A 12,922-nucleotide genomic window follows, 5' to 3' on the forward strand; every position below is an offset into this window, starting at 1 on the left:
CCAGTAGTGACACTGACTGTAGCTAAATGCAACTAGTGAAAAAACAGTCAGAAAAGATGAGGAGGGTTTAATGTCAGTGGCCTCCACCTGTTAAACCATTCCTGTTTTGGGGGTCGTCTCATTGTTGCCCCTCTGCTGCACCTGTTGTTAATTTCATTAACACTAAAACAGCTGAAACTGATTAACAATCCCCTCTGCTACTTAACTGACCAGATCAATATCCCAGAAGTTTCACTGACTTGATGCTATACTCTGATTAAAAAGTGTTCCTTTAATTTTTTTGAGCAGTATATGTAAATTCCAACATCTGTCTGTCTATCTGTATGTATGTCTGTCCGCTTTTCACGAGAGAACTATCTAACAAATTCAAATCAGATTTTTTTCTATAATTTGCTTGAACATTCTGGTTGATTTTGTGACTTCTGTCATCGTGCTAAATATCATAGTTCGCTTGCGATACCAATTTATTTGGCTGAATCTGAGAGAGTGGCTCTGTGCCGAGAGCAGGGGGACGGGGCCTTCCACATTCACTCTCCAGCCTCCATTTGACTCGTTCTACCTCTCGTCATGTGTTAGAGGGTACCTTGTCTCTGCTTAGCTAGCGATACCTGTTTATTCAACAGACATCATCTACAGATTGTTAAGGCATAATGTTTGACATTTTTGAGAGAGGGATCAGAGTTACGTGTGTTTTACAGGGTAGCTGCTGATTGCAAGAGATATCACGGCCATGTGCTTTTCTCCCCACATGGGGGACACTCTCTCATCAGAGCTGAACACAATCAGATACAGTGCCAATGTTTGACGGTGGAGTGTATATATATGTCGTGACAACAAGGGGGCGCCAAACCCAAGACGCGGTAAAATACCAGATATTTTTAGAATAAAATAAAAGGTATTTATTCTACCAAGGCACTCTTTCCTATCCTTTTTCCAGCAAATCCACCACACTAACACAATGAATAAGTAATTAACCAACAAATCTTCCTTCTTCCGTCCTACGCAAAGTTTTGCCCGCTACCTCCTGACATTGACTCATTGATGTGTGGCAGCAGACTCCTTTTATGCCAGACCCAGGAATGCTTCCAGTGCCTTGCCATGTCTTCCGGGGACCATTTCCAGGCCATAATGAAAGTAGAGAGGTCCTCTCCCAACAGCACCCTTTCACTATTCCCAGGGACTCCCATCTGTGGGTGTCCCGACTGGTATGCCCCATGAGGACTACTGCCACCTGATATATGGGGATGGAACAGCTCCTAACTCTCAGTTTCTGCTGGCCCATCCATTATCTCATGCCAGGTGGACACAAAATTCTCTGTCCCACTGGCCAATTTGCTCTATCGTCACACTGGCCTCCTATCCGGGTAATAGCACAGCCTCTGATCCGGCTGGGATGCCTGTTCTCCTCCTACTACATTTATATATAAGTATTGAACGTATCAATGTTTTTCTCAGTAAATATATTTCTAATGGGGCTATTGACATGAAATTTTCACCAGATGTTGGTAAAAAAAACCAAGTAATCCACACATACAAAGAAATCAAAACAAATAAGTCCATAAATTGAGTTATGTGTAATAAAGTGGAATGGCGCAGGGAAAAAGTACTGATCACATGAAGAAAAGGAGGTGCCAAAAGGCACGGAAAGCAAAGAAACCAGCTGAAATCTGACAATCATCCCCCCTATCAGAGCAAATAAATAAAAACATAAAAATGTTTCTCATTATCAAGGTGTCACACAAGAAGCATCTCATGATGGGTAAAAGCAAAGAGCTCTCTCAAGACCTTCACAACCTTATTGTTGCAAAACATACTGATGGCATTGGCAACTGACGTATTTCTAAAGTTTTGAATGTTCCAGTGAGCAATGTTGGGGCCATAATCCAAAAGTGGAAAGAACATCATTTCACCATAAACTGGCCACGACCAGGTGCTCCTCACAAGATTTCTGACAGAAGAGTTAAAAGGATAATCAAAACAGTCGTCCAAGATCCAAAGACCACTCACAGAGAGCTTCAGAAAGACAGGCAGGTACAACAAGTAATGCATTCAGCTGCCATATCCTCTATGCACACTCACTGCACAAGACTCCACTGCTGAAGAAAAAGCATGTTGAAGCTCATTTAAAATTTGTTGCACAACATTTGGACAGGCCAATGAAATACTGGGAGAATACAGTCTAGTCAGATGAGACCAAAATTGAACTCTTTGGATGTCATTGCACACACCATGTTTGGAGGAGAAATGGCACTGCACATCACCCCAAAAACACCCCACAGTACTGGCAGACTTCATATAATTGAAGGAAGGATGAATGGAGAAATGTACTGAGACATTCTTGATCTGCTGCCATCTACCAGGATGATGAACATGAAACGAAGGGGGACATTTCAGCCAGACAATGATCCCAAATGCACAGCCCAGGAAATTCTCAGTTGGTTTCAGAGAAAGAAAATAAAGCTGCTAGAATGGCCCCATCAATCTCATTGAAAATCTATGGAAACAGCTGAAGATCAGAGTGCATAGAAGAGGCCCCTGGAACCTTCAAGATTGGAAGACAGTTTGTGTGGAAGAATGGGCCAAAATCAAGCCTGAGCAATGCATGCAACTAGTTTCTCCATACAGGAGGCGTCTTGAAGCTGTCATGTTTTTCTACTAAGTATTCAATAAATTTCAGTAAGCGTGTTCAATATTTATTCCTGTGTCATTCCACTTTATTACACATAACTTAATTTATGGACTTATTTGTTTTGATTTCTTTGTATGTGTGGATTACTTGGGTTTTTAACCAACATCTGGTGAAAATTTTATGTCAATAGCCCCATTAGAAATATATTTACTGAGAAAAATGTTGAAGTGTTCAATACTTATTTTTTCCTCTGTATATATGTATGTATGCAGTACCAGTCAAAAGTTTTGGAACGTCTCTTAATGTTTAATGACATGGCAAATAAAAAAAGATAAGGAATCGTTAAGTTTACAAAATTTTATTCAGATTTTTGATTCATCAGAGTCACCACCTTTTGCTGCTATAACAGCCAAACTGTGGTAACACTTTTGTTTCAGAATGCCAGTCACTCTCTGTAAGTCACCAACTCAGCCTCCAGTAAAAGAACCCCAGTCCATTGCACTTCTGCCACCATGTTTGACAACTGGTGTCACACGCTTAGGAATCATCCTTTTATCAACTCGATGGCATACAGATACCCTCCATCAAGACAACCTGCTGAAGAAGTTCAAACTGAGCATCAGAATGGGGACAAAATGTGATTTAATTGTCTTTGAATGTTGCATGGTTGTTGGTGCCAGATAGGCTAGTCTGATCTGTTGATCTACTGGGATTTTCATGCAAAGCAATCTCTTCGGGATCTCTAGATTTATAGGGAATGGTCCAAAAAAATGGAAAACATCCAGTGAGCGGCAGTTCTCTGGGCAAAAATCCCTTGTTGATGCCAGAGGTCAAAGAAGAATGGCCAGATTGGTCCAAGCTGATAGAAAAGCAACAGTAACTCAACCATTCGTTACAATTGACATATGTGGAAGACCATCTCTGATTGCTCATGTCAAACTTTGAAGTAGAGGAAGCTACAGTAGCAGGAGGCCACACCAGGTGCCATTCCTGTCAGCTACGAACAGGCTACTGAGGCTATAGTTCACACAGGCTCAGCAAAATTGGACAAGAGAAGACTGGAAAAACGTTGCCTGATCTGATGAGTCTTGATTTCTGCTGTGACATTTGGATGGTAGGGTTAGAATTTGATATCAACAAAATGAAAGCTTGGATACATCCTCCCTTGTGTCAATGGTTCAGGCTGATGGTGGTGGTATATTTGTGAATTTCCCCTTGGATTAATAAAGTATCTATCTATCTATCTATCTATCTATCTATCTATCTATCTATCTATCTATCTATCTATCTATCTATCTATCTATCTATCTATCTATCTATCTATCTATCTATCTATCTATCTATCTATCTATCTATCTATCTATCTATCTATCTATCTATCTATCTATCTAATGGTGTGGGGGATATTTTCTTGGCACACTTTGCGCCCCTTATTGGCAATTGAGCATCTTTTAAATGCCACAGCCTACTGTATTGTTGCATCCCTTGATGACCGCAGTGTACCCAGCTTCTGATGGCTACTTGCAGCAGGATAACGCATCATGTTATAAAGCTCAAATCATCTCAAACTGGTTTCTTGAACATGACGATGAGTTCCCTGTACTCAGATGGCCTTTGCAGTCAACAGATCTCAATCCAATAGAAAACTTTTGGGATGTAGAGGAATGGGAGATTTGCATCATGGATGTCCAGCCGACAAATCTGCAGCAACTGCGTGATGCTATCATGGCAATATGGTCCAAAATCCCAGAGATATGTTTCCAGCACCTTGTTGCATCTACGCCACAAAGAATTAAAGCAGATGTGAAGGCAAAAGGAACTGGAAAGGAATATTAAGTCATATTTTGTACTTTTTTGCTTATCCTCTGCATGCAATGACAGCTTGAAGTCTGCGATTCAGGGACATCACCAGGTGCTGAGGGCATTCTCTGGTGATGCTCTGCCAAGCCTTACTTCTACTTCTTTTGGCTGCGACTCCTAAATCCTTTTTCTAAGATGTATTTTCAATTTTCAGATCTCCCATTGTGATCAACAAGAACACGGGGACACAATTGCAAACTACTTAAGAGTCTTCTTCTTCTTCTTTCGGCTGCTTCCGTTAGGGGTTGCCACAGCGGATCATCTTCTTCCGTATCTTTCTGTCCTTTGCATCTTGTTCTGTTCCATCAATCACCTGCATGTCCTCTCTCACCACATCCATAAACCTTTGCTTAGGCCTTCCTCTTTTCCTCTTTCCTGGCAGCTCTATCCTTAGCATCCTTCTCCCAATATACCCAGCATCTCTCCTCTGCACATGTCCAAACAAACGCAATCTTGCCTCTCTGACTTTGTCTCCCAACTGTCCAACTTGAGCTGAGCCTCTAATGTACTCATTTCTTATCCTATCCATTCTCGTCACACCCAACGCAAATCTTAGCATCTTTAACTCTGCTACCTCCAGCTCTGTCTCCTGCTTTCTGGTCAGTGCCACCATCTCCAACCCATATAACATAGCTGGTCTCACTACCGTCCTGTAGACCTTCCCTTTCACTCTTGCTGATACCTGTCTGTTACAGATTACTCCTGACACTCTTCTCCACCCATTCCACCCTGCCTGCACTCTCTTTTTCACCTCTCTTCCACAATCCCTACTACTCTGTACTTTTGATCCCAAGTATTTAAACTCATCCACCTTTGCCAACTCTACTCCCTGCATCTTCACCATTCCACTGACCTCCCTCTCATTTACACACATGTATTCTGTCTTGTTCCTACTGACCTTCATTCCTGTCCTCTCCAGAGCATATCTCCACCTCTCCAGGGTCTCCTCAACCTGCTCCCTACTATCGCTACAGATCACAATGTCATCAGCAAACATCATAGTCCATGGGGACTCCTGTCTAATCTCGTCTGTCAACCTGTCCATCATCATTGCAAATAAGAAAGGTCTCAGAGCCGATCCCTGATGTAATCCCACCTCCACATTGAATGCATCCATCGCTCCTACCGCAGACCTCACCACTGTCATACTTCCCTCATATATATATTGTGTACTACTCTTACATACTTCTCTGCCACTCCCGACTTCCTCATACAATACCACAGCTCCTCTCGAGGTACCCTGTCATATGCTTTCTCCAGGTCCACAAAGACACAATGCAACTCCTTCTGGCCTTCTCTAAACTTCTTCATCAACACCCTCGGAGCAAACATTGCATCTGTGGTGATCTTTCTTGGCATGAAACCATACTGCTGCTCACTAATCATCACCTCACTTCTTAACCTAGCTTCTACTACTCTTTCCCATAACTTCATGCTGTGGCTCATCAATTTTATTCCCCTGTAGTTACTGCAGTCCTGCACATCCCCCTTATTCTTAAATATTGGCACCAGTACACTTCTTCTCCACTCCTCAGGCATCCTCTCACTTTCCAAGATTCCATTAAACAATCTGGTTAAAAACTCCATTGCCATCTCTCCTAAACACCTCCATCCTTCCATAGGTATGTCATCTGGACCAACGACCTTTCCATTTTTCATCCTCTTCATAGCTATCCTTACTTCCTCCTTGCTAATATGTTGCACTTCCTGATTCACTATCTCCACATCATCCAGCCTCTTCTCTCTCTCGTTCTCTTCTTTCATCAGCCTCTCAAAGTACTCTTGCCATCTGCTCAACACACTCTCCTCACTTGTGTATGTTTCCATCTTTATCCTTTATCACCCTAACCTGCTGCACATCTTTCCCAGCTCGGTCCCTCTGTCTAGTCAATCGGTACAGGTCCTTTTCTCCCTCTTTGGTGTCCAACCTCTCATACAACTCATCATACGCCTTTTCTTTAGCCTTCGCCACCTCGCTCTTCACCTTGCGCCTTATCTCCTTGTACTCTTGTCTAGTTTCTGCATCTCTGTGACTATCCCACTTCTTCTTTGCCATCCTCTTCCTCTGTATACTCTCCTGTATTTCCTCATTCCACCACCAGGTTTCCTTTTCCTCCTTCCTCTTTCCAGATCTCATGCCAAGCACCCTTCTTGCTGTCACCCTTACTACATCTGCGGTAGTTTCCCAGCTGTCTGGTAATCTTCACTGCCACCCAGTGCCTGTCTTACCTCCTCCCTAAACTCAACCTTGCAGTCTTCCTTTTTCAACTTCCACCATTTGATCCTTGGCTCTGCCCTCACTCTCTTCCTCTTCTTGATCTGCTATGTCATCCTACAGACCACCATCCTATGCTGCTTAAGTACACTTTCCCCTGCCACCACTTTACAGTCTTCAATTTCTTTCAGATCAACTCTTCTGCATAGGATGTAATCTACCTGTGTGCATCTTCCTCCACTCTTGTACGTAACCCTATGTTCCTCCCTCTTCTTAAAATACGTATTCACCACAGCCATGTCCATCCTTTTGGCAAAATCCACTATTCTCTGACCTTCTTCATTCCTATCCTTGACACCATACCTACCCATCACCTCCTCGTCTCCACTGTTCCCTTTACGAACATGTCCATTGAAATCTGCTCCAATCACCACTTTCTGTCCCTTGGGTACACTGTTCATCACTTCATCCAACTCACTGCAAAAATCTTCTCTCTCATCCATTGCATACCCAACTTGCGGTGCATATGCACTAACAACATTCATCATCACACCTCCAATTTCCAGCTTCATAATCATTACTCTGCCTGACACTCTTTTCACCTCCAAAACACTCTTGACATACTGTTCCTTCAGAATAACTCCTATCCCATTTCCCCTCCCATCCACACCATGATAGAACAATTTGAATCCACCTCCAATCCACCTGGCCTTACTCCGCTTCCATTTAGTCTCTTGCATGTACAATATATCAACCTTCCTTCTCTCCATCATATCTGCTAACTCTCTCCCCTTACCAGTAATACTGCCAACATTCAAAGTTCCTACCCTCAGTTCCACTCTCTTTACTTTCCTCCTCTCCTCCTGCCTCCGGACACATCTCCCCCCCCGACCCCTTCTTCTCCTTCTTCTTCTTCAGCCAACAGTAGCTCTATTTCCGCCAGCACCCTTTTGGCTAACAGTACTGGTGGTGGTTGTTGAACCTGGGGCTCAACCGATCCAGTATGGAAATTTGTGCTGTTGTCCGTGTATTGATTTGGCAAAATTTTACACCGGATGCCCTTCCTGACGTAACCCTCCCCATTTATCCAGGCTTGGGACCGGCACAAAGAAACACACTGGTTTGTGCATCCCCTGTGGCTGGGTTCTCTGTCAAGCCTTTACATTATGGATATATGTAGATCTGGTTTGCACGGTGGTGCAGCGGTAGTGCTGCTGACTCGCAGTAAAGAGACCTGGGTTCGCTTTCCGGGTCCTCACTTTGTGGAGTTTGCATGTTCTCCCCGTGGGTTTCCTCCGGGTGCTCCGGTTTCCTCCCACAGTCCAAAGACATGCAAGTTAGGTGGATTGGCGATTCTAAATTGGCCCTAGTGTGTGCTTGGTGTGTGGGTGTGTGTGTGTTTCCTGTGGTGGGTTGGCGCCCTGCCCAGGATTAGTTCCTGCCTTTTGCCCTGTGTTGGCTGAGATCGGCTCCATCAGACCCCGTGACCCTGTGTTCAGATTCAGCGGGTTGGAAAATGGATGGATGGATGATTATATAGTGTGATCCTGGGTCTGAACACCATCAGACAAACACCACTTCTTTATTAAACACACGTTTATTAAAGCAAAGTCCCACACAGCACACAGTGCTCCCGCACCAAACACCTTTAACACGGGCTTTCTTCTCAGTCTCCGTGGGCTGCCTTTCCTCTCCTCACGGGAGCTTCATCCTGCTCCCGCTCCTGACTCTAGCTCCCAGATTGGAGTGAGGCAGCCCCTTTTATTTCCACCCAGATGTGCTCCAGGTGCCTGATGACACTCTTCTGGCAGCACTTCCTGGTGTGGCGGAAGTGCTGCCCTTTCACCCGGAAGCACTCCGGGCCTCCTTGGAAGGTCCTTCCTCCATCTTCCCAATTGTGGCGGAAATGTCAATCTCCCAGGCTCCATGATGTTCAGGGGGCGCCCCCTGGCGGTGGCCACGGGCCCCAGTGGGTTTGAGCTTCCTGGCTCCTTTCCCGTGGTCCCCTCAACATCTAGGGTGGTTGCCCCCTCGTGGCCCGGGGGATGTATAAACCTCGTCCCGTCCCTTCCAGGTGTCCCCCAGCCTCCTTTGACAATAGACATTCCACATACGAGGGGGGACCCAAAAATAACTGGAATTTTGTTGTTGTTAGGTTGGTACTTGTAGTACGTGGTTGGGCCGCTAGGGCGATCTAGTTACACTCCTCACAAGTCAGTCTGCCAAGTGCCATCAGTCTGGAAGGTTGTGCTTGTGTTCAGTGAATTTTTTTGTAAAAGTAGTTTTGTGCAAGCGTCGTTTTTTTACGATGGCAGATTTGAAGATTCGCAAGATTTGAAAATGAGAAGAGTTTCTGCAAAATTCGTCCCGCGATTGCTGACAGCAGATCAAAAAGAGCGTCACCTGGAAACTTGTCGTGAAATGAAGGATCAGTTTGATAATGACCCAGATTTTTTTTTCCAAAATTATTACAGGAGATGAATCGTGGTGCTACAGTTACAATCCTGAGTTGAAACAGCAGTCCAGTCATTGGAAAACCGCGAATTCTCCTTGAGCAAAAAAAGCTCGGCAGGTGAAATCAAAAGTGAAAACAATGTTGATTTCTTTTTTTGATGTCAAAGGTCTCGTGCATTATGAATTTGTTCCAGCAGGTCAGACTGTAAACCAAGTATTCTACCTAGAAGTGTTAAGAAGGTTGCGCAACAGTGTGAGAAGGAAACGCCCTGATTTGTGGGAGTCGGGCGATTGGTTCTTTTATCAGGACAATGCTCCATCTCACACTGCTCTCAGCATTCGCCAATTTTTGGCAAGAAACGGTATGACAACACTGAACCACCCACCCTACTCACCGGATTTAGCTCAGTGTGATTTCTTTTTGTTCCCTCGGATGAAAAAAGACTTGAAAGGAAGGCATTTTGCTGACGTCGAAGAGGTAAAACAAGAAACGACCAGAGCATTAATGGGCATTACTTCAGACGAATTTAAAAAATGTTTTGAACAATGGAACAAACGGTTAGATACGTGTATTTCCACCAATGGAGAGTACTTTGAAGGAGACTAATTGTAGTTTGTACAGAAAATTAAATTAAACATGTTTTAAAAATATTTCCGGTTATTTTTGGGTCCCCCCTCATATCCTGAAGTTTTGCATTGGAATAAATCAGTTCTGTTTCACCTTAATTGTAATTGCATTGCTAGTTTCCTTCTGGCATCCTGTATCCCATCAGTTAGGATACTTAGGATATTCTTACCTCCATTAACTACAATTTCTTCTTCTTTGTCCTTTGTAAAATGAAAAGTTGTCTCTGCTTCTGGGGTCAGACTTATAAAATTAGTGTATGCACAAAAAGAGGCCTGAAATGTGCACACGTAACTTTTCCATTTGAAAGTCGCAATTTATTTATTTATTTTGCCAGGAAAGACAAGGAACAAAAAACTACGGCACCTTGAATTTGTTCCGAAAACATCCTCCTGATATCTGAGGAGCTTTCGCATTGTTCGTGGGCTCATCCTGATGACTTCATATCTGGTCGCTCACGGATGACGTCACCTCTGCCGAAAGATAATCCACGTCACCCTTCCTCCAGTCTTACTTCCGTTCCCCATCATATAAATTGCTCCGTGTATTTGCCATTCTTTCTCAACTGTTTATTGCAAACCTGACTGTTGTACTGAACAACCAAGTTCTTACTGAGACTTACAGTATACGGGGATGGACTCCCCCAACCCTTAAACTGTGTTCCTGTGTTTTCTTCACATTTGCTTGACATCTTTTCTAATTGGCTTAGACAGGCACTATTATTTTACAGGCTGCTGCTTCTGTTTTTAATGTGGCCTGCTTGCTTTTCTGGGGATGCTGTGTTTTTTGAGGGAACTGAGTAAGCAAAGTTTTTGTTTTGGGACATGACGGCTTTGCTGGGTCTTTTGACTCACCAAAGTCTAAACAAGTTTCTGCAAACCTTCAAGGCCCTTAAACTTAAAGAAAACTAAGTAAACTTGCACGTGATGCCAAGCAAGAATGACAAACATCGCTGCTCAGTGACCTGGGTCAACTTTTATTTCATTTATTTTGAGGTAAAGCACCGCATCATACTAGCATAGTGTCAACTTACTCTTACTTTCTCGCCTCTCTTAACTTGCTTAACAGTTAAGTTCAGTATAGCCAGTCCTCTTCACCTTCACAGAGTTATATTTGTCTAATTTTTCCACGTTTCCTGGTGGGGAAATATTGCCTAATATTTGTGTTGAATTTAATCAAAACCCTTGTGGACCACTGAGGTGCATACAGCCGCCCTAAACCGACACAGACAGGCAGAGACACAAGTTTCAGCACACAACGGACTTCATTCCGGAGGTGGAGCACTTTTTCTTTCCACCCACAGCATAGTACAACAGAGCACAGCACAGTCAGTCCTTACTTTCTTCTTCGTCCTCTTTCTATCTTTCTCTGCCGCCTCCACTCCTCTCTCAGCAAGCTTTGTCCTCCCCTTCCCTACTCTGGCTCCTGGAGTGAAGGCAGGCGACTCTTTTTAAGCTGCACCCAAGGAGTGCTCCAGGTGGCTCGTTAGTGAGGTCTGGAATCATATCCCAGGTGTGGTGAAAGCTAAAAGTAGGGCTTCTGCAGCTCCCCTTGGTGGCATCCATGGAACCCAACATGGCTGCAGCGAACTTCAACTCCCAGCGTGCCCTGCGGTGCTGCAGCAACCCAGGAGGGCTGCCTTCTAGCGTCTCAGGGAAGATAATGCCCTTAAGAACACTCTCTCCTCCGGTCCTTCTACAATATTAATGTCTCCACCGGGCAGGGCTCCTGACCGTCCGTGACAATATATTTCATGTTTACTAATTGTTTTGCTATTATTTTCCTTCATATTAATGGTCATTCTGTACATAGTATGCCTTCTACTGAGCTTTCAATGAAGTCTTTTGATATCAGAGTTGTATTGCTAACATTACTGTTTAGAGAGCAGTACTGTAATACAGATCAGATTCTTCAGTGAAACAGACAGTAATAAGATAGGATTTAATTATTTGTAATAGCTAAAATTATGTTTATCATTTGCTGTGGATCACATCTTCATGTTAAGCAAATTGGGAAAGGAGTTAATAAATATTTTGGACATCTTCATCTTGTAAAAGTTATAAATTTATTTGCACCTTTTCTTCAACACTTCTCTCGTTAGGGGTCGCCACAGCTGATCATCTTCTTCCATATCTATCTGTCCTCTGTATCTTGCTCTGTTACTCCCATCACCTGCATGTCCTCTCTCACCACATCCATTAACCTCCTTTTAGGCCTTCCTCTTTTCCTCTTCCCTGGCAGCTCTATCCTTAACATTCTTTTCCCAATATACCCAGCATCTCTCCTCTGCACATGTCCAAACCAACGCAATCTCGCCTCTCTGACTTTGTCTCCCAACCATCCAACCTGAGCTGACCCTTTAATGTACTCATTTCTAATCCTATTCATCCTCGTCACACCCAGTGCAAACCTTAGCATCTTTAACTCTGCCACCTCCAGCTCTGTCTCCTGCTTTCTGGTCAGTGCCACCGTCTCCAACCCATATAACATAGCTGGTCTCACTACCGTCCTGTAGACCTTCCCTTTCACTCTTGCTGATACCTGTCTGTCACAAATTACTCCTGACACTCTTCTCCACCCATTCCACCCTGCCTGCACCCTCTTTTTCACCTCTCTTCCACAATCCCCATTACTCTGTACTGTTGTTATCCCAAGTATTTAAACTCATTCACCTTCGCCAACTCTACTCCCTGCATCCTCACCATTCCACTGACCTCCCTCTCATTTACACACATGTATTCTGTCTTGTTCCTACTGACCTTCATTCCTCTCCTCTCCAGAGCATATCTCCACCTCTCCAGGGTCTCCTCAACCTGCTCCCTACTATCGCTACAGATCACAATGTCATCAGCAAACATCATAGTTCACAGGGACTCCTGTCTAATCTCGTCTGTCAACCTGTCCATCACCATTGCAAATAAGAAATCAGTCCATCACCTTTTCTTCAACACGCTAAACGTAAAAGCAATGGTGTATTAACAGTTGTTATTTTAGTAACTCTGTAACTGGCATGCAGCAGTAGATAGAAAAACTTTTAATTTTGAATTCTTTATTTGTTCTTTCTCTTATGTTATGATCTCCAGTTGTGCAGTGCTGTTTGCTGGTTTTCTGTATGCGCACCTTTACCACCTTGCATATT

Source organism: Erpetoichthys calabaricus, chromosome 10, assembly GCF_900747795.2.
Source record: "Erpetoichthys calabaricus chromosome 10, fErpCal1.3, whole genome shotgun sequence".
Lineage (NCBI taxonomy): Eukaryota > Metazoa > Chordata > Cladistia > Polypteriformes > Polypteridae > Erpetoichthys > Erpetoichthys calabaricus.